A 22677-nucleotide genomic window follows, 5' to 3' on the forward strand; every position below is an offset into this window, starting at 1 on the left:
GATTTTCAATAAGCGCTACAACTGAGTGCTGAAATGAGCTGAGGAGACAGTGGACTTTGTGCTGCATTTCAGTTGTTTCTTGTAGTCAGTAGTAAATGGCACAGTGTACTCCTCAGTCTCTGGCTGGTGTACAGCACCTTCCACCCAGCTTCTATATGTTCTCATCTCTTACCCCCGTCTCAATTTTCAGCCTGGGATTATCCCATTGTGATGGACTCTCTGCTGGGGACAGAGGGTGGAGTAGACTACTTTGTGATATCTAGAGCCTAATGTGGCTGTGGGCAGCAAGTGGCAGGAGCTTCCCTCCTATGTTATCAGCCTGTTAATTTCAAATGGCACAAGTATCTTATGTGGCTTGTATTAACAACAGCTTATTTTGCCTTGGATATTGATAGCTGTCAACTTCCTCCTAAGCAAATATTCTTGCAGAAAGGTGTGCTAAGATTATTTTCCTAAAGAGATCATCAAGAGATGCAATTCTTTTAAGTAATTTCAGACTATCTGGAGTTGAAGGCTCTAAGCAAGTGTATTCATTTGGTGTCACAGCAGGCAGTAAGATATAGAACATCTGGTATGTTTGTTGTTACTCAAGCAGGAGTTGAGTGATCAAGAGTTCTGTTGCCTGAGATACCCAACTCAGATCTACATTTGTCCCATGCTTGTCAGCCAAATTTAACGTACTCCCATTATATTTGCTATTGCTTGGTAATGGAGTGGTGAATGTTTTTAGCCCATAACGTTAGGATGCCTTTTTGAGAGGCAGAGCTGCAAAAATCTGTAGCTTCAGGGTTATAAAAATAGAAGAGCTTTAATCATGATGAATAAGAAAGGGTTTCTGCCACAGAGACTTCTTAAAGGAGCAAATAGGTCTGTTCTATTCTGGTGCTCTATCAGACTGACATATCAAAGTATTTTCCTTGTTTATTTACAAAACCACAGTAATGCATAAATAATAGAGATATTTAAAACCCAGAGCTCATGCTTCTGACTACATGAATTTTAAATATACTGTGTGTTAACCACTCATTAATGAGTTGGTGTAGTGGAAATGCTGAGTCATGGCCTGAACCAGTGATTGAGCACCTGGTGGGCAGGCAGGGCCAACCCAGGGGAGCCCAGGTGCACACAGTGTTCCTGTGTGATTGGAAGGGGAGGAGCCAGGATGCACCCCTTCCCAGACCTCATTTAAGGGTTGGCAGTGGAGGTGGGGGCATCCTGTTGGAGATCCATGCCTGCCTGAGGCCTTCCAAGTGTAAGCAGTTTTTCTTCCTTTGTTTCTCTGTCCATGGCTGCTGTGTTTGGGCTTGTTCTTATTTGCTGCAGTCTAGGATTGTGCCGCTCTGCTAATATCACTGTGTTTTCCATTCTGTTATAGTATTACAGCATTGCAATTGGTACTGCCTGAATAGGTCATTTTCTGAAGGAAATGTAATCTCCAGTAGCATGTGGACTGTGCAGTACCTGAGACACAGTCACTGCTATCCTAAACCAGGTATCTCGCCAACTGTTAGCTATTCTCAGTCTGGAAAGAGGTACCAGCAGACCTTGTACAAGAGCTGTTGCAAGATACCCACTGTTTTTTATTCAGTTGTTATGATCTGTTGTGTTTGTTCTCTGAGCTTTTGTGTTTAAAAGATCCTTTTGTTAGTCTATCCCTCGCAGACAGTTGCTTTTACCAGGTCAATGTATGTTCATTTGTGGTTCTTCCTGATCTTTGTCTCTGAGGCCATGATGCCTGTGGTATGAATGCCATGTTGCTTTCTTGTCTGTGCTGTTGCTCCTGGGTGCAGTGTTGGCTTGCAGAACTCTGGGCTTTAACCAAGGCCGCAACTAAGTGGTCTGTTCTGAAACCCTACCGTTTCAGAAGGAGCTGTGCTAATAGCTCTGTATTAATGACAAGGGAAGTTTTACTCCCCTTCTTACCTCCAGGCCTCACAGTTCAGCTGTCTCCCTTGAGTTGGATGTGTTGGGTGACTGTCAAACATTTATTGAGCTGATTCAACTTGCTAACCCTGTGTAACACTGTCACTGTTGGCTGAAAGGAGGATACGAGGAGGGTTGGGGGAAAACAGCCTTGATTTTGCAATTAGATGTTGCAATACCTGTGGATATTGCATGATTCACAGTGTTGCAAGAGGGTCCCTTGAGCAGAGCTCATTCAATTTGCTTTGTAAGAGTTTATCCTAAGTATGGACATTAAAAGTTGTGAAATTACCCATTATTCAGTACATGTGAAATATCAAGATATATAGTCATAAAATATTGTAGGAAATATGTACTGATTGTGTAGAAGCAGCTTTTCTTTCAGCCACATCCATGATCAATTTCTGGAATAATTTTGGTGCTGAACACTCTGGCTCAATTGTAAAGCTGAACACCTTAATTAGCTCTGTTCAAATGTGTGTGTTGGAAACCGCTGCTTTCTCCCTTCACAGCTCTGACATTGCAGGCAGTTTTGGGGGATGCTCTGGATGACTGAATAAACCTGGGAATTGTCCTCCCATATATCTGATGCTGCTATCCTACTTTCAGGTTCTAGTCCCCTGCCTCCTCCAGAGAACTACTGGAACTTTTTACAGATATCCCCAAGAGTCTGATCTGTGTAGCAGACACTGACATTTTCCAATCAGCAGTATTATTTTTAAGCTCTGCTGTGTCATCAGCTGGTCATGTATCCTGTTGCTTCATAGGCCCTGCTGCCTACTTGTTCCTGTAGACACAGATAGTACAGGCTTTCAGATGAGGAAAGCAAGAGAGGATAATTCCTCTCTTACTGCTTGCCCCTTCCCCTCTTACCAACCCCCAGGTCTATTTTGAGCTGGGAATGGAGGCTAATTTCAAAAGGGCAAGTAAAAAGTGACTACAACTGATAATGCCTTCTTGAATGCAGATAGTTTTGTGGCCTGACTTCTCCAAATACCTGCTGTAAGCCATGGTGCTCCTTTTCCCCAAAATGGCACTTGCAGTCCCAGAAATGCTGTCGTTTTCTTGGGAAGTATTTTGAAAGGAATTGTGGATATTTTTTTTTCCTGTTGTACATTAAGATGTACTTTCTTTGAGAATCCTATGCACTACACCTGGTGTGGGCTGCAGAGGTAATGTTGTTTTGTTTTTTTTCCACTGTGATAATTTTCTTGCCTTTCCATAGAAATGCTGCCCGTCAGCTAGTTTAACACTTGTGCATTCAATCTCTAATCTTAGAGCTCAACACTACTCATTTCTTAGACTGAAGATTAGTAAGTGATGGTGCCTCAGTAAGTGGAAGCATGCTTTTCCCTTCAAGAGATTTGCAGTTATCTAACATGTTTCTTGAAAAAAGACAAAAATGCCAGAAACAGAGATCAGAACTGAAGCAATTTGTTTGTCTGGCTGCAGACTCACCCTTACTTCGAAGTGCAGCATGATTGTGTGGTCAGGTTGTCAGGTGAGTGTCCAAAGTGTGAGGAAACTAATTTTGAATGGATACACTTTATTTAAAAAAAAAAAAAAAAAAAAAAAAAAAAAAAAGTTGGCTAACTCTCAATCATGTTTCCTTAGGTTCTACTCATTTAAAATAAATAAATAAATAAAATCTTTCTCATGAAGTCTCTTCTAGATGAAATGTTGGAATGAATTCCATTATGCTTATCTTATGCAGGTAATAAATATTGTAGGACTCCTCTGGAAAAAATTAAGTGATAAAAACTCTGCTATCTTTGCCAAGAGTCTCATTTTTTTCACTCAATGAAACACATTCCAGGGTGGTGGAAACCAGAGTTTCTGGTTTGTAGCAAACTTTCTTGTTGCTGTTTTTTAATTGGTTTTCAGTCTTCAATATTTAGGATCATTGGGCTTGCAGCGGGAATCCAGACTGAACTGGTTTTTGACCTGGAAAAAGTCTGGAATAAGGTATTTCTAATGAACAGCACTTTTCTCGGAAAATTTCTGACAGTGTTAACTCTGATACTTTATACTACTGATGAATTGGATTTGTTATAGAAAAGATCTAGACTCTGTCCCAGCTGCTGGAACTTTTTCTCTGGATATGCTCATGAAGAGAAGTGTGCAGGCCCCCCAGCTTTCCCTCTGCAATCATCTCTGCACAGTGGTGATTGTAACTAACTGCAAGACTGAAAGTGTAGATTTTGTGGCCAAGTGCCATTGATGGTAAACATGAGATATACTTACTTTTACACTGAGAAATGAAGCAGCTCTACAGCAAGTGCCAGCATTTCTCAACTGCCATTTTACTTCCGTAGTAACTGGGATAAGGCCTTGGGGGGGGGGGGGGGGGGGGGGGGGAAGAAACACAAATGTGACAAGGAACATGGCAAAATATGAAGCCCTTTCTCTATAGCAGCAGCTGTTCTCTTCCTACAATTGGCAGTGAGTGAACAGGCACGAAGAGAGTCTGCGACATCTTTGTTCTCAATGTGTAGCTTGGTGATTGATTTCCTCTATGAGTAAGGGGCATTTAAGAAATTCCTGCCTCAGCAGATCTATCTTGTCCCAAATTTTTTTAGCTTGCGTGATGTTGCAGAGCCAGTGTGTATGCTGCCCCAGTTGCATCCCTGTAAGTAACCCTGTGTTCCTAGAATGGTGAGCTGTGAAACTGTGGCTGCCCGTGCATCAGCCTTGCAGGGAAAATAGATTCTTACAGCCCACCTTGGGCAGCCAGCATAGCCTGAGGGCATGTAACCTTCCCATCTGTTGGCCAAGTAACAGCATATCCTGTGACACGTTTATTGGTCTCAGTCTGTGTGCTCAGTTTCTGTTAAGTAAAAAGGAAAGAATATGGTAAAATCACTTGAGTAAAAAAAGCCCCATATATGATGAAAGATGGGGAGAGACAGCTTTCCACTGAGGATGAAAGAGAGAAATGAGAGGTCCTGTTCAGGAAAGCTGCTTTTTAGGGAAGTTTGGCTTCTTACTTATCAGTTGCTTCCAGACAGCTGGAGCATCTTGTATTTTGCTGAGCATGAGAGGAAATCTGAGCATCAATCACAGAAACTGTAGATTGCACCAGCCAACACCTTTGAATTCAGTCTTGAGAACTTTGCTGTGCCAGAACTTCCTCCACTTCCCTCTACTGGTACGTGCATTTGCTGGTGAAGGCATTACTTGGAAATTAGTTTTGAGTTTCTGACTTTTTGATTTTTCATTTTGTGGATATACACCTCTCCTAAATCTTTAGAGAAAGCATGAGAAAAAGGGAAAACTGGATGCAATAGTCACTTTTATTTCATTATTGAATTGTTCGAGTGAGGATGAGGATCGTGAAACTTTTCTGATAATTTGAAAGATTTTAATTTCTTTGGGAAACTCCTTGCAAAAGTGAAATTTGGTTGTTGTTTTTTTGTTGTTGTTGTTTGGTTGTTTTGTTTTTGTTTTTTGGTTTTTATTTTTTATTTTTTGGCTGATCCTTGGCAGGATATGCTGCCAGCTTTCTAACAAATCTGGTAGATGTGGTTTTGTCTGTTGTGTTGCAGGACTGCACTCCTTGACTTGTTTTGCCTTTGTGACAGTCCCCAGCTCTCATTTCACGTATATAAGTCTGCACAAAGGTGAAGGCTCAGACATCATGTTGTACAAGTGCAAATGGAAACTACCTTTGTTTGATTCCCTAGTGCCCAAAAACTTTCTTAGTAGAGATTGTCAGTGTAACTCCCATTAAGGGTGGCATTTGGAGGCCAGCAAGTATATAAGTTATCCAATGTTTAAAATATCCATTTAGCTGCTGGGAGTCACCATTTGGTCTTGAGCAGGATGCAGAGATGAGTTAATTTTTTTTGAGTGTCAGATAGTTTGATGACTTTGTTCCCTGTTTGCATTTTATGGGGTTACATGTAACCTGAAGAACAAAAGGAAAGCTTGCCATTTTCTGTAAACATTTTTACATAAAACCAATATATAAAAAGCTGTGGGATTAAAAAAAATAAAAAAAATTCTGTATTGAGTGCCTGGAAAAAGTCACTTTGGCATTATTTTAGTCCTTGGCAAGACTAAAGTGAGCACTGTTTGTTTAAGAAATCTAGATCGCTGTTTCTGCAGTGACTTTCTTAGGACTCTGTACAGAGCCAAGCACAAGGAATCTGTTCGTGGATGGACAGACACTTCACATGTGGGTAGGACTTTGTAAAGGTGCAGAAGTATTCTGAGCATTTTAACTGGAATTTAATCCAGACAGTGTTGAGATAACAGCGGCATAACCTTGTAACCGTGTAAGCCTAAAGGTCATTAAGTGCTTTTCCCTTATACTGCAACAGTATGCATCAACAGAGAATTCTTTCTCCTCACCTTCTCAGGTTGTTTGAATTGGTTGAATGGTATTAAACATATCACTTTTCCAGAGCTTTCACCTTTATGGAAACAGTAGTGTGCTGCTCTTCTTGTGCAGTTTCAGCTTTGCCTGCAAAAAAGGTACGAGTGGAAGGTAAAAGAACCTGGAAAAGTCTGAAGATACTCAAATGAGTCAAGAAAAAATATCTTTTGGAAAGAAGAGTTGCTACTCAAAGGTCTCATAAGGGAAATACCAAAAGGCAATTTTTGTCTTTTCAGGTGGCAAAATGATTTTGGTCATCAATTTTGTGCTTAATCTTATATCCCATCACAGAAAAGAAAGTTGAAAGTGACAGCAGCAATAAACTGAAAATTTTGAGCCTTAACATATCCCTAGCAGAAAACAAGTGTCAATAAGGAACAAAATCATCCCTTCAGTAGGGAAGTTGGTGGCACAGGTCATCTATTTTTGACAAGTCTTTTCTCTCATGTCATTTGTTGTTTTTGCTGCTATCTCTAGGAAGGATCAAGGAGGCTGATATGTCATTGGGGAGCAGGAAAGGGGTCACACATGAAGCATTTCTACTATACTGCTTTTAATTGAATCTTCCCTGCTGCTCTGTCAGGCTGGTGGTTTTTCCGCACAGAATTAGCTGCAGGCAGTGCCTTCAGAGGAGAAGCCAGGTTAGCCTGATAGCTTGGCTAGAAGAAGGCAGAAGTATTGAGATATGGCAGGAGAACTGAAAAAATTGATAAGAGAAAGAACTTCTGGGAAAAAGAGACAGAAAACAGATCTGGAGGGGGGAAGGCAGCCATAAGAGGTCAGTGAAATGCACAATGGAGGAAGATGGGACACAGTCTTTCAGTGTTTAAAGAACTTTGTTTTTATACGTGTGGCAGTTATGGTTACATAAGCTGGTCTTCTGAAGCTAGATACATTTCTCAGGAAACCTTTGATCTATTTAAATGTTTTATTTTTATTTTTGGATACTTTTCAGATTTCCTTATTTGAAGATCTTGGGCAACCTGTGAGTGATAGCGCTAAGGAAATGTGAAGTGGCTAGCAGTGGTCAGAGGGCATGAATTCCTTGTGTTTAGAAGGACCTGCATGTCTCAGTCTGCTTTTAATTCTGTGGTTATGGTGAAGACATGCAGGTCTGAAGAAGAAGAATCAGCGTCTTTCCTACCTCCTGATGTCATCCTCCCTGCGGAAAGGGCAGAAAAAATGCAGACCTGTTTATTTCAAATATCCCTCTTCTGGGGCATTCTCTGGGAGTCTGTATTGAAAGTATTTTCATATATCTCTTCAACTTTTGCTTTGAATTCTCATTTCATTGTGATGAGTAATTATTACTTACTATTTCCATTTAGTAACTCTTTACATGCTTTGTAGTGAAGATGAGGATGACTCTTGTTTTATAGGGGAGGTGAGGTGGAAAGAGGCAAGATAGTGTTGACCCTGTAGTTCTACTGTACCTGACTGGAAGTTTCCACTAGGGAGTGTTCAGAAGCTGTTTGCCCATGGTAGCAGAGGAATAAGTGGTTAGAACAGCTCCCTGCCTTCTGCTTACCTGCTCATCAAAAGTGCTCATCTGACATGTTGTGAATCTCCTTCCTGAGGCAGGACTGTCGTGTCCTGCTGGCTGTGTGTCCCATCACACACAGTCAGTCCCTTTGTGCACCTCATTTGGCACTTGGTGGAGGTGAGGTCAGTTCTGCACCTGAGGAAGTACGGGAGGAAGCATTGTTCCTCACCACAGAAAAAGGCACGGAGATTTCAGGGCAGTTCTTTAACACTCTGGAGTTGCTTTTTGCATTGTACTGTTCAGGACAGAGCCCACTTCTAATGGCAGGAGTGTGAAAGTGTTTCTAAGCTTCTCTCTGTCACATCAACTTGTCAGGAGAATCTCTAATAGCTATTTTTCGTTCTCACATTGGTTGAGTCAAATCCATTCCATTCCAAATTACTGCTCCGACATTCAAACCTTTCAGGCAGACTGCCAGTTGTAGTACCTTATTTTTCTGTTAGAAAAAGAGGGGAGGAAAAAAAAATAAATCACTGACATGTAATTAGCAGAGCCAGATTGAATTTGAAATCTGAATGACACCCATTATTGAATAATGAGCTTGAAATCTTTTGTTACAAGTCTTTTAACACAGCAACGGTACGGAAAGAATCAGAGAGGATAGGAACTTGTTTTGTCTGACACCAATCCTGTATGTGGACAAATGTTCTTGTTTGTTGTTTCACTGAAGGCAGACCTCTACAGGGCATGGAAAGCCTTAGAGCATAATGGCAAAGAAAACTGGATAGGAGGAAGTCTATGCAGCACTAAGACACCAAATGTTCAGAAGCCCCCAGTTCTGTTTGCAGGTGCTGAGCTGAGACCTGCGCAGGTGCTGCCTGCATGGCTGTCCTGGATCCAGAAATGCCACATAGCCTGGCTGCTGGGCAGACTGCAAGCATGAAGGTGAGCATGGAGCTATGAAGAGTGCTCCTGCACGTGTTGTGCTTATGCTGGCCATACAGCTGTCAGGCATCTGTGGGATATGTGAGGTCTCTGACCACTGTGCTGCACCTAGCTACAGTAATGGAAGGAGAGGAGGAAAGAGACTAAAATCTTACTTTGTCATCTTCATGTTGTTGAGTTCCTACTGGGTCTCTGTGCACAAATTTTCGTAGAATTAGGACTGTGGATTTCTAGAAGGTAAACTGTCTTGAGTCTGCTTTTATGAAGTACTTATCAACAGCTGGTTTTCTGCCTGTCAAAATTGTTTCTCATAATACAAAATGTTATAAACAAATGTGTAACTTGTACCTGAATACCAAGCTGTTAATTGTTCTTTTCAGTTAGGAGGGAGGTTTTTATGCCCTAAGATTTCGCAATACTGAAAGTGAATAATTGCAAATTAAATTAGAAGCCAAATTAAGCTTTAAGAAAACAAAATTCAAATTTGATAAGATGGCTCTATATTGTAAGGTTACATGGGGTAAAAGATAATTGTTTAAACTGCCCTTTCATCAATCACAAGGTTTATTACTTGCAATGCAGGTAAATTTGGAGGGATTCAGAGGAGACAGAGGGTGTCAAACTAACACTGGAAACATAGAAACAAACATAGATTAGCAGAAATTCTAGGGCAGCTCAGAAATGTTTTAAGGAATAAGGCAATCTGCAGAAGTTTTTGACAATTTTTTTTTTTTTTTTTAGTGGTAGCTGAAAGCTGAAGGGTTTGGGGAAAATGCTGTTTCAGAGCTGTCTGTGGGCAGTCAGAAGAATGTTCTCTAGTGCCATATCGTAGGGTCTGAACAAAGCTGGTTTCTATGCAAAAAGTGTAAGACACAATCTTGTACATGCCTTCTGTAAAACAGCTGGACCTCTGATAACATGATGACAATGCTCGGTGTTTGAAGTTTTGCTCCATTTATGCCTCCTGTAATTCAGAAAATTATTAAAATTTTTTTCTTATCTCTGAACAAATTCCCTAGCCTGAGTGCAAGTTTGCTCCATGCTCTGTTGCTTAGATTCGTTCCTGATCTGAATCAGCTCCCACTCAAGCTGCTACACTGTCTGAAGAATACTTGCCTGGCCTGACAGGATGCTGTTACAAATTGAGCATGCTCAGGGACTTTTCTCAGCATTTGAAAAGTACAAAATCCATTTAGTTCCTCTGCCTGTGAGGAAGCCTGTCAGTAAGCAAGATCTGGAGATAGCAGAGTTGAGTGTTTATTGAGTCAGCTGAGACACAGCACAGCTGTGTTTCACAGAGTATCAGCAAAGGAATCCCCCTGACACTTTTTGGAACAGAAGTGGATGAGTGGGAGATATGGCTAGGTGCATCCTCAGATGGATGTCTTTGGAAGATCTGCTTTGGTTTATGCTGGTGAGAAAAATCAAATTCTCTGGTAGTTTTATCAGTATTGTCATCATTCTATGGTAGGTGTTACTTCTGATGTAATCTAGTTACTGTCCTTCTTTGATCTTATTTTCTCAGGTACATTTGAGACCAAAAAAATAAATAAATCCCAACTCAACAAACTAGGGCACAGCAGTGAGATACTGTTACAGAATTTTTGAGTATCCCACATGTTCTGGGGAAAGATGAGTACAAAGCTGGTTGGAGAAGTCTTTATGTGCTCCAGCTGCTTTAGCTTGTGTCAACTCATGCAAGAGGCAGAGGAAAGCAGCTAAAATGTAGAAAATGAATTTAATTTTACAAACAGTCAAATGGAACTTTTACTAGAGTCCTGCTTTAATATCTAACACGTTAAGTTGGAAATGCATCTTGCTTTACACTTTTTTATAAATAGACATGCAGCTTCTCACTGAAATTATTTTATCTGATGTGAACTCCTAACAGGTCTTCCAAAAAGCCTGCATAATAAAAATGTCTAAAATAGTGCCTTTGTTAGTGCTTTGTCACTTAAAACAATGATCCAATAACTCCATGTGCTTCCTCCAATTGCATACAGCATGCCCATGTTAATACTTATGTAGGTCTTCAGTAGTTTAGTAATACTACTTGCCTTCAAAAAGTGTGTTGCCAGCAAGGTGGGCACTGGTTAGCTGAGTTGGGTTCTGAAATTAAGGTTTTTTTTCAGTTTATTTTTTGTTTATTATCTGGTTGTGATATTTTGGCAGGGTCAGAGAAAAGGAGAAGACAAGGTTATGGGAAGAGGCTGATGTTATAAAACCTTGTGTACTATGTTAGGTTGAGTTAGTGCATGGCATTCTGTAAAGATGAAGTAGTCCATTCTTGTTTGTTAGCAGTTGCTTTTGTTATCAAGCAGAGGAAAAGATAGTGCTTCTTCATACCCACAATCCCATAGAAGTCTATTCCTCATCTGAGATTCAGTGGTTGTTTATTCAATTTGACATGATGTCTTGGGGTAGAATGACACAAAAGAAATGCCTGGAGAGGAAAATCCACTTGACCTCACAGGCTTGTCCCCCCTTAAGTTTATCTTAAACCTCTAGTTTTCTGTTTTGTCATTATATCCTTTAATCCTTTCTCTCTCCATAAAAGTGCCAAGATGTCTCCAAGCCGCTTAGACTGCAGTACTTGTTTCCATCCTCTTTCTTGGCAACTAATTTCATGAGTTCATTATTCTGACCCTGAGTGAAATAGTTTTGAATTTCCGGTATACACAATTACTTTGGGTTATGACTTTTGACTTTTGAACCCCTCACCAGAATGTGCCATTTAAATCTCTTCATCAGCTCTGTATGCTGTTAGTCGGTCAACTCGGTGTCAATAATCTTCTGGCAGCACTATACTAGTCAGAATTTCTTCTTACGTCTTCTCTTGGAGTGACTGCAGCAAAAACTGGATCTTCTGTTCAGAGGGCATGATCTTTACACTGTTGTTCATGTTTTCCAGAAGTCACGGAGTTATGTACAGCATATGAGACAGCTAGGTGCTATTAGAAAAGTAGAACTGAACTTGATTGTGCATTTTGTGCTCTCCATCAGTGTGTTGGACTGCATTCTGTTCTCCTTTGTGGCAATAGAAATAATATCGCAAGCAATTTTTGTACATGATCAGAGAGCAAAGAGAATATGACATGAGATTAATTCAGCTCTCTGGGACTCCAAATGTGTAGTCACTTCCCAGTGCTGTAAAAATATTCTAGATGTACCTACTATTCACAGCTTCAAACATCAAAGATAAAACCAAACGAATTAAAAAGTAGTAGAAATTAAATATTCAGAGTATTTGCTGCATATAGATACAATTCACCTGGTTTACTTATTTCTTTCACACGTTCTGCTCTGTGGCCTCGGGGGAGACACAGGGAGTAAAATAATATTAATTTTCCTTTGTGTTGCTTCATCTGTTTATTGTATTGTAGTACAGGAGTATCAAGTACTCCCGTAAAATAAACTGGCTGCCCTGACCCACTTACTTTGGCCAAACATTAGTCTACCAGTACACATCTTTAGAGAAGACTGATTTGATGGAAGGGAGTTTAATTGAAGGTGCTAAATGGACATACAGATGGATTCCCATCTGGAACTGTTTTGATGTTTGTGTAAAAGTCGATAATAATCTCCTAAAAAGTACTGTCAGCCAAAAGAGAGCAGAAAAAGGCTTACACCATTGAAGCGGTATTTACTGTTTTTTATTTCCTTCCTTAGCTTACTATCAGCCATGGGAATTTACAAGCTTTTAAACAAGGCTGAAGAAATCCAGGAAACCACAATGACAGATCCACTTGAACAGGCCATTTCATGAGAGTGATTTAAGAAAATACAAAGTATTTTATATCAGAGGCTGAAGTTGTATACTAGAAACGTTACTAATAATACAAAGTTCAGTGTAATAAAAGGACTGTTTCTAATGCACAGCTGGCAAACATTTGTTTGCATTAGTAGTTTTTTTCACATGAAAGGCATTCTAAGTTATTCAGTTCCCTTAGAGATGAGTTCCCTCAGATGAGTGTAATTATAAATTTTGGGCATGTTATTTAAATAAACAATTTTCTTTTCTCTTTAGATATTCATTTATAAACCAAAAAAAAAAATGTGCCAAGAAAAATCTTTTTTTTTTGCTATGCAAGTATCAATAAGCATTATGTATGAAGTTTGATTGCGTGAACAATATGAATTGTTGATGAATGTGAGAAAAATGCTCTTATTCTGAGTTTGTTGGGTTTGAAAATTCTTGCTGCTATTTTGACCCAAAATAAGGTAGGATGAAGAAGGAAACCTTTCTAGAAGTATGTTAGTAGCTGTCAGTAAGAGCCAGGAAGTGTAGAGGCACTTTCTGAAAGGGGGGGGGGAGGGGCGGGGGGGGGAATTCCTTGCAGACCTCGAAGAGACATGTAAAAATAAAGATCTTTGGCTTGAGGTTAGGGTAAGGATTCAGCGCTATTACTCTTTATTCTTCCTTTTTTTCTTTTTTTTTTTTTTTAAAGGAACATTTTTATCCCCAGATATGTTTTCTTCTCCAGCAGAAATTCGGGGAACAGCATACTCAGATGGTTTTGAGAGAGCTTTGAACCAATGTGTTCATAGGGAGCAGAGGTAAGCAGAGTTAACCCCACAGTACTAGACCAGTAGTAATCGCTGTTAGAAAGCTTGTATGTGTTTGCACACCTCTCACCAATCAGAAGAAGTTGTTGCTATTGGTTGGGGTTGTGCTTCTCCCCTGGGAAGTGATGCCTGTTCTGAAGAATCTCATCTTTTTATTAACGCTTATTTTCATGGCTATGATGTTTCAATTGTGTATTAGTTCTGTGATAACTTTTCAGAGCCTGACTCTGGGAAAGTGTCATATTCAGTACTGTTTTGTAGTTCTAAATTAATAAAAGTTTGTCTGGGAAGAGGGGGCCAAATTTCTAGTTGATGTCTGTTATCATGGTTGCACTGATATAAATAAGCTACTGTTCAAGGCGTTGGTTTTTGTAATCTAATTATGGTTTAGAAAATACACACGCACACTTCCAATCCTTCTCATCCTGGTGGATAAGGGGCAGAGAGGAGTACAGTTATTTTTCTGCCCTAGGCTCAGAGCTAATTCAGAGTAACAACTAGTGCACGTATTGAAACTGGGCAATAGAGGAGTTCCAGGCCAAGAAAATCTTTTTAGAAAAAAAATCAGGAGAAGAAAACCTGGAATATGGCACTCCAGTGCAGAGATGTAATCGGTGTGTTTACTTGTCCCATACAATATTATTGTGGGTTGAGATGGGGAAAGAAAGTTGCCTGAGTGGTTCTAAGATCTCAAGCAGATTAGGAATAGGTGAACTATTGCAGTTGCTGAGATAATGCTGTTACATCTGAGCCTATGGATGTTTGTAGAATCATACAATCATAGAATGGCTAGGATTGGAAGGGTCCTCAAGGACCATGAAGTTCCAAAAACCCCTGCCACAGGTAGAGTTGCCGGTTGCTAGATCAAGTACTATATGAGATTGCCCAGGGCCTCGTCCAACTTGACCGTAACCGCCTCCAGGGATGGTGCATCCACAACTTCTCTGGGCAGCCTGTTCCAGCACCACCTTGCTCTCTTAGTTTAAAAAAAATAAATTCCCCCTAGCATTTAATCTAAATCTCTCTTCCTTTAGTTTAAAACCATTCCCCTCTGTCCTATCACCATCTACCCTATCTACTATTTTATTTCAGATTGCTTCTGGAAAATGCTCTTTTCCACTGTGCTGTACTTTTTTTTCATACTTTCCTGAGTCCTGTGCTTAGTCTAAGTTATGCTCATGAACTGAACGTTTTCCTTAACTGCTATTTGCACGATATAATAGTATCATAAGAAAACAATGCATGGGTATGTCAGTTTGTTTGTTGTTGTTTTTTTTGCTTTTTTTTTTTTTGTAGTAGACCTTCATTTAAAAAAAAAAAGATTTTGGCCCAGATAAAAGCATATAGGGCCCATGCTCTCCAAACTATGAGCTATCTTTTTCAAGATTTTGTTTTTGCTGGATCCTACAACGTGGTTTCTAGTACAGTGAACATCAAGAGCTATTAATTAAATAGAACTGAGACTGTTTCCCTTAACACAGTGCTCCATTGCTTCCTTATAAAAAATAATAATGTGGGTTTTTTTGTAGGTTACATACAATCCTCGGGATTTTGCAATTTCATTGGAAGATGCCTGCAATTATCAACTAACTTCAGGCTTAATTAGCTTATTAGCTTGTCTTGTAACTCTACATCCCCTTTAAAGATTCAGCTATTTTCCAAATGTTGCCTAGAGTATCATTTTGTGGATGCTTGGTGACAAATTCTTACTTTTGAATACAGTTTAAATAACTATTTTTACGCAGAACCTAATTTTCTGTGCATAAAATATTATTCTGGCACCAAAGTAAACAGAGCTGAAATGGCTAGCAGGCCACAGCATAACAAATCAGAACGATTAGTCATCCTCCTTGGACGCAGATGAGTCACTTATGGTCAAGACACTTCTGGGAAAACTAGATAGCTGGTAAATGTATTACCAGCTGACTATCAAAGTCCCTGTGCCATACCAGGAAATGTTCCTGATTTGGGCAATAGTTCTCTTCCTGCAGTGACAAAAATAAACCAACTGCCTAAGAAGTCAATCTCCTTTTTTCAGTTCCTTGCTACCAGTTTTGGCAAGCTAAATTGTTTCTCTGTGATGTTCAGAGTGTTTGTGGACTAACAACAAATTTCATGTTAAATGAATACTATCTGCAGTGTAACGTGTGGCCTTCTATCTTTCTAGTAAAGAATAGGGAGGGTTACCTTGTGATCTTTCAAACTTACTTTCTTTTGTCATGTTTTACTCTTGTCAAGCTTATACAGACTGTGGTTTCAGAATAAACTAAGTGCACTTTCTTTTATTGCACTGCATTCTATAATGATGTGTAGAATTAAAGCCTATGCTCTTGTCTGAGTAAAGATCACATTTTGCTCCGCTATTGGTACAAGCAGAAAACAATCTGTTTTACCTCCTCTTTTTCAGCCTTGTAGTTAAGGGCAGATATGAAGTGCCTTGTTGACTTGGGATTGAACAATGATGCTCAATCTTCTCAATTTTTCTTAATCTGTGGTGGAACGATTCTCATCTCCTTTTTATTTTGATAGAGCTACTCAGCAGATCCACGATGCCCTTTGCCTGTTATTTATTTATAATTAACTATCCCCCAAATAAATCATTAACTCCTTGTATCTTTGCCTTTTTCATATCTTATTTCCAATATCTCCAAATATGGCACAAACACGGGTGGCTTCAGTGAATTTTTCATGACTTTACTACTGATGAATTACTAGGGAGTCTGCTACTTCCATCTTCTCCCTGCCTTCCATCTGCCTCTGCCTATTAGAATTTCCCAGTATAATATGTCAGCTGGGATCTCTCGAACACTGTGGCCGAATCCAGGTCTGATCTAATCATTAGTCTCCACCATTCATACTACTGAAGTTTTGGGCTATAACTACATTCCAGCGTGTTCTCTATCTCATGTGTACACGTGTGTCAGAGGTGTAGTACCACCCAGAGATCTGGGATGAACAGAGTTGAAAGAAGTGTTGTCTGGAAGTGTTCCAATGACGCCAAATTGTACAAACAGAGATCTGTTGAGGCTGAAATGTTTGGAATTGCATGCATTTTTGCTGAATTGCTGCAGCTTTGCTAAAGAATATAATCTTGCACCTGGCACATGGCTATTTTGGAAAAGTGAGCTCAGTGCCCCTTGGAGTCTCAGATCTAAGGCTGACTGGTACAACCTGCCTTGTGCCGGGAGACTTTAGGTACTCATCATGGGGGCAGCTCATTTTGGGGAGATGTTTGGGAAGGTGGGTTCCCTGAGTTTGGTGCTATGGTCAGCTTTGGAGCTGTAGATCTAAGAAGTTCCACATGTATAACTATATTCTTTGTAAATGTCCTCTACAGTGCCAAATCTGTGAACTGAATGCATTTCTAGCTTTGTACTGTGTGACCACCTTTGTGCTTGCTTCTTTCAAATTCCAATAGGACAGGCATTTATAAAACCAATAATTGTGACTCAGAATGTTGCCAGTGAAAATACTTTTTGAAATTAGTGTTCTGTGAGCCATGAGTCTGAAGCTTGTTTTTGAATTAAAGGCTTTTTTAACTTACCAACGCAATGTGACTGATGCACCTGTTCTCTCTTACAGTGATGGATGTGCGGCTGAAGACACGTATCTGACATTTGTTTTGGATTTCTGCTGTTTGGATCTTCCATGAAGCATTTGAGAATTTTGCAATGTGTGGACAACTTCAAATAGGAAAAAAAAAAAAAAATCAAATGATCCACTTTGTAAGTACCCTTATTTCCATATAAATAACTTAGTGTAGATAGATAAGATGATCTACAATGCAACGTATTTGTATACTCAGCTTCCCATTGCTCTTTTGGTCACTTATGTACCTTGGCCAAATTTGTACTTTCTGAACCTATGAAAGATTTGTTACAGTTTCATGAGAGAAAAAGGTTTTGTCACAAAAGAGTTTGACTATTTTACTCCAGAGAATGGAATATTCTACAGCAGAGATGGAGGAGGATTTGATATGTCTGGTTTATGTAAATGTGATTCTTAGTTTTTTTTTCTGAGATCTTCTTGAAGCTCAGTATGTGGAGGTTGATGGCCCTCCATGTGGCAGGGGGGTTGGAGATTCATGATCCTTGAGGTCCCTTCCAACCCTGGCCATTCTGTGATTTTCTTTAGAGAGCATGGCAGTGGGCATTTTAGAAATCTTAAGGCAAGGTATATGTCCTGCAGCCGGTCCAAAGCTGGATAGGATTCCAAGCCTTCAAATAGATACATCATGTATATGTACCCTGGGAGATTCCAATGTTAAACTGATCCTAGTCTCGTGATAAAGCTCTGTTAAGTATAAAGACTTCAAAATATAGGCCTGTGGTATAAGGTATATTGGTTCACCATCTTCAAGTAAGGGTTGACTTGAAGGTAAGTGCCCCCTAGTATATAACACATCATGGGATTGAACAAATGCTCACTTGTTTTGTTTTCTTTGAAACGTTTACCTGAGAGCAGGGAAAGCATGTTACAGCCATAATGGATACTGTGATACTGTTCTCAATGACTTAGAAATTCTGGTAGCCTACAGAAACTGAATCTGACTTGTACTCTGCTTTGCCTGAACAGATAGCTCTAGTTATTGTGTACCATTATTATTTATTTCTATTCCTGTAGTTGTGAATGGGACTTCAGAAATATAAGCAATAATGTCTGTGTCACAGAATAAGCCTGAAATTGCAATAATCTCTTGGTTTTGAGGTTTTTCATTTATAACAAAGCCCAAGCACTCTATAACAAATCCATGTAGAAGTATGCTTCTGGGTTCATGCATCTCTTTTGGACTTGTGTTGCAAAGAGAACTGCTCTAATAGAAACCATTTCCACAGAGATCTCTTTGTGGGATTAGGACCGTAAGCAAGCTGTGACAGAAATGCCAACTGTGACGTAGGATTGCATGTCGGCACTGCGGGAAGACAGTGAAAGAGACTGATTCCTGTGCAGCACTTCTCATTGATAGATTTTGAGTGTCATTTTATATGGGAAGATAGTGATATCCTGAGGCTGCCCAGCAGACAAGTGATGCATCTGAGAATCATGTCCAGGTGTCCTGAGTCCCAGTCCACCTATCAGTAGACTGTGTTTCAACCTGGGAACAGAATGCTGGGTCAGCAGTATTTATTGTCTTATTTTGATCCCCCATATTTTTAAGAGCGTTCTGTGCCCAGGCCTCTTGCAAACTCAAAACATGCTGCTTAATAAAGCCTGGAAAATTTCTTTCAAGTTATAACACTTGTAAAATGCTATTTCTCAAACTTTGCCTGTGAAACTTGAAAGATGTTGGCTTCCTGGCACTGTGTTAGCTGTGGTCCCATGTGCTGCTCCAGTCTCACTGATGATTGGCTTTGAGAGTAAAGTATGCCTGGTCCTGCCTCAGCCTTGTGCCAGATTTCACCCCAGTGTCCTTGCTCTGAAGTTAATGGATTTAGCAATATGAACTTGCTGCATGTTTCTCAGTCTGGAGCTAAACAGATTGCTGCACTTAAAAGCCCCACCACCCATTGCTACAAATCTATTAAACATCTCCAGTTAACTATACAGTCTCCTGCTTCATTCAGCAGCTGAGCATGTAAATTCCTGTGACCAAATAGCTGCACTTAACTGTTTTCACATGTGCTCCCACCATGCCCATCTCGAAAGGAGAAATCCCAGAGCAGCTTTGCCCTGCAGGCAGCCAGCCAGTGACCAGGGCATGACTGAAGAGCAAGGTGCCCCTTGGGGCCTTGCCCTTCACAGAGAGCTCAGTGGGAGCAGGGCCGAGGGCAGTTCAGGCAATAATGGGACTTGTGACTCTCCCTCAAACTCTGCTTCTGCCACTTGAAGCCAGAGGATGCAGTGGGAGGCCAGGCTGGCAGCCAGGCTTTGCCAGGACCTGACCTTGTCTACTGACGGGTTCACAGTGGCTCCTCAGGCCCTGCACTGGTCACAGCTCTGTGTGCCCAGGGATGCACCCTCCCATAGACCTGCTGCCATCCCAACTGCATGTGTGGAACAGAAAACTTCTTTTATTTCTCTGCCTGCCAGGCTGCAGAGGGGCTGTTACTCAAAATTAAGCAATACATATCCTGGCAGGAAATGCTGCAATAGCTCTGAGGGCTGCAGGGCTTCTCTGTCTGCCCTGCCGTGCCCTGCCCTGGCGGCCATGAGGCAGAGCCATACGTGCCCACTGCAGCAGCACGCTGCTGGCACCCAGCTGTGCAGAGGGGCGGCGAGGCCCAGCGCTGGCCCAGTGGTGAGTACTAAGGCACGCTGCAGTGCTTGCTGAAGGTAACTGGCCACGTTAGAAACAAAAGGGCTGTGTCTGCTAGTCTGGAAGCAGGGGCCGGAGAGCCCTGTGTGAAAGGCAGCGGTTAATTTGAAACACAGGCAAAAATAGCAGCGGTGCTGGGAGTGTGTTTGCCTTGGCTGCTCCGAGCCCCGCGCCGCTGCACTGAGCAGGCCTCTGGCTGCCGTCCAGGCTGTAATATTTCCTTTTGCTGTTGTTCATAAAGGCATTCAGGAAAACAATTGAGTGCAATGAGTGCCTTCCCGTTCCGGTGGCGTGTGAGCCTCCAACCAGTGTGTGCCCAGGCCCCAAGGGCCCTGCGTGGCCCAGGTGGTGCTGGGGCTGCTCTGCCCCATAGAGAGCTGCAGGCTCTGTGAGAGCTGCCTTTTGAAAGCAGTTTCTCCCACCCCTCGAGGCATAACAGGATTTCTCCTGGCAAACTAAAGGAAATGTCACAGGCATATTTGGGGGTGGGGGTTATGGGTGTGCAATTTTAAAGGGTTTATCAATGCCTTATCAAAGCTGATTTTTTTTTTTTTTTTTTTTTTTTTTTTTTTTTTTTTTAAATGAGCTGATAGTCTGGGTGGGAGCTGCAGTGGGAGCTGTGAAGATGATGGTGTGGTTTTCCTCTGTGGGAGGTGGAATACACTGTAGTACTATGGGGCACCTTCATAGTAGGATTTATCTAAGAAGCCAGGTTAATTTAAAATAAAACAGCCACTCACCTTACATGGTTAGTTATGTGAGTATAAAGTCTGTGCAAAAAGCAGGCCTCAGGCTACTGAAGATGTCAGCTATGCGAAGGAAATCATATGGAACATAAACTAGTAAGGACAGAAATGCTCAATTTACATGGCATTTGCATTACTTGAGGCATGGCAGCAATAAACATGAATGCAAGGGAAGCTTGACAAGCCTCTCCCTCCTTGTATGTGTACCACTGCACCATTTGTACTGGAGCCAGCCAGGTGCTGGGAATGCCACGTCATATCTAAGGGGAGCTCCAAGGCTGCCAGGCACTTTGTAGAATCCTGGCTCTTACTATTCAGCACTTGCTGAAGTGCTAAAACACCACCAACTGAAGGACAGCAGCTTGACATCCTTACCTGAATTGGAACAAATTTATCAAGGTCATGTTTAGGCTTGTTAATAGTCCCAATTCTCTGCTGGAGTATAGTCTTTGTTGTAGCTGTGACAGGACAAATCTCAGTGTAGAGAAAGCACCTGGCTAGCCTTGTGCTGACTGAGTTAATGGAAAGTGAGGTCAGCAAATCCTGGACTGATGACAGCATCTATGAGGCTGATGTTTCACATCTGGGATGACCAACTGTGGTCCAGGAATTAAACCAGGCCACAGGGTGTTTTTGTTTCTGGCTCTTGGGAGTGTTGGCCTGTTTGCATGAATGTTTCTAGGGGCGCGGGAGAGGATGTGTAGCTTTCTCCCCTTAAAGATAGAGAAGCTGGGGGTATGGCAGTTTTCATCTAGTGCAGTGTAGCCCAAACATTTTCTTTGGTGTTCATGCCTGCGGATTCTCTAACTGAACAAAGGAGTTCTCTCTGTACAGGTCAGCCTTCCATGTTTTAGCTCAGCACTGATTGTGGCAACTAAGGTGCTGGCAGTCAGAACTATAGCTAGTTAAGGGGATAATCAGTGGTAGGATTGTGGGGACAGAGGACCGGAGAGCTTTGTGATCGTTTGTGTAAAGCTTGTTCAACCAGCAACTAAATGTTTTGGTGTCCTTGCTCTAAAGAACATTTTATATTACAGTGACCTTACATTTATGGCTTTTCCAGGTCATTTGAGCCTTGTCTAGACCCGTGCCTTTAAAATAAACAAACTTCAGAAGGAAAATCAATACTATAGGTGGAAGAGTTCATGCATTTCAGAGCCTTAGGTGAGCTAGATGGATTGTGTTTTAACATGTGTGAATCTGTCGAGGAGAATGCTGTTGGGGAGTCAGTGAAGTTTTTATTCTGGACTTCAGCAAATGAGATAGTTCTGACCTAAGCTTCCATGACAGTCTGACATGGTGAGCCATTACAAACATGCTTCTATATGTTCTGGTGGTCGGACGGGCTGCAGAGGAGTTCTACACTGCTGCACATGCTGAAGGATGAGGTGCCCTCCTTAGCTGAGTACAGCGCAGACAGACTGGGAGAGGGGCAGCTGCCTGGGCTGCTACATAGTAGCGAACAATGGAGATGCAAACCTTGGCTGCAGCATGTTCTTAGCTATTGCCTGCTATCTTGCTTTGGGGAAAAAACTGCCTGCTGGGTGAAGCCTTGCACATGCTGATATGGCAAATTCACTGTTGTTGTAACTCAAATTCTTTAGTGATCAAATTTAAAGGCAATTCTTAGTTCAAGAGGCACAAATGCTAAAAGTGTAACTTTGAATAGTTAAGTCATGCCTCTCATCAGAATCCTGTTAGGACTGGGTTGTGCAGAAGTGACTATTGTGATTAGCATAATCTTATTCTTTTAAGCTAGTGCTCACCTGACACCTTGTTACAGACATTTGTATTGGTAGTGGGAAGACTGTGGCCTTATGGGTTCAGTGGTTATACAGGACGGAATTCATATTTCCATTGTAGCTGATGATAATACCTTTGGCATATTGTGGCTAGAAGATATATTAATTATGCATTCAGGTGAGCAAATACATTTCCACTTGGAGGGATAACCATGGGATTTGCTGGTGTGAGTAGATATTGCTTGTTAAAAAAATTCTAGGAGTGATTTGAAGTCCAAGGCGAACAGCTGCCCACAGCCTCTTCTTTGTCATAGCCAAGTACTTGTAGAGGTCCCTTGATGAGTCCCAGGCTATCCAAGGTGGACTAACTTCTATTCTGGGGATTCAAAACTTTGGAATTAAAAAACGAAATGCTTGAGATTGTTAAAGTAAAAACCAGCATATACTCAATGTATACTCAAATTTAACTGATCCCTTTGGTGTAAATAATTTGGGCCAGTCCTTTGTGCTTTTCCCAGCGTCATAAAAAATGCATGCTGATTGTTTCTTCTCTTTAATGCTAGCAAGTGATTTATACTATTTTGTGTTTCAACATTATTCTGGCAGAGTAGGAACTTGAAACTTTACCTAGTGAAGAA

The 22677-nt window shown here is 41.1% G+C and overlaps 1 long non-coding RNA gene across 1 annotated transcript in view; it reads left to right on the top strand.

The window, feature by feature from the left end:
• The first annotated feature begins 1215 nt into the window (after positions 1 to 1215).
• The window catches only part of LOC125697466 (uncharacterized), a 199812-nt gene continuing 178350 nt past the window's right edge, over positions 1216 to 22677 (top strand). The window contains exons 1-3 of the long non-coding RNA XR_007378805.1: positions 1216 to 1252; positions 13214 to 13286; positions 16878 to 17020. This is a non-coding gene — a long non-coding RNA (uncharacterized LOC125697466). The remainder of the gene's footprint in view (positions 1253 to 13213; positions 13287 to 16877; positions 17021 to 22677) is intronic.

The sequence above is a fragment of the Lagopus muta genome, chromosome 9, assembly GCF_023343835.1.
Source record: "Lagopus muta isolate bLagMut1 chromosome 9, bLagMut1 primary, whole genome shotgun sequence".
Lineage (NCBI taxonomy): Eukaryota > Metazoa > Chordata > Aves > Galliformes > Phasianidae > Lagopus > Lagopus muta.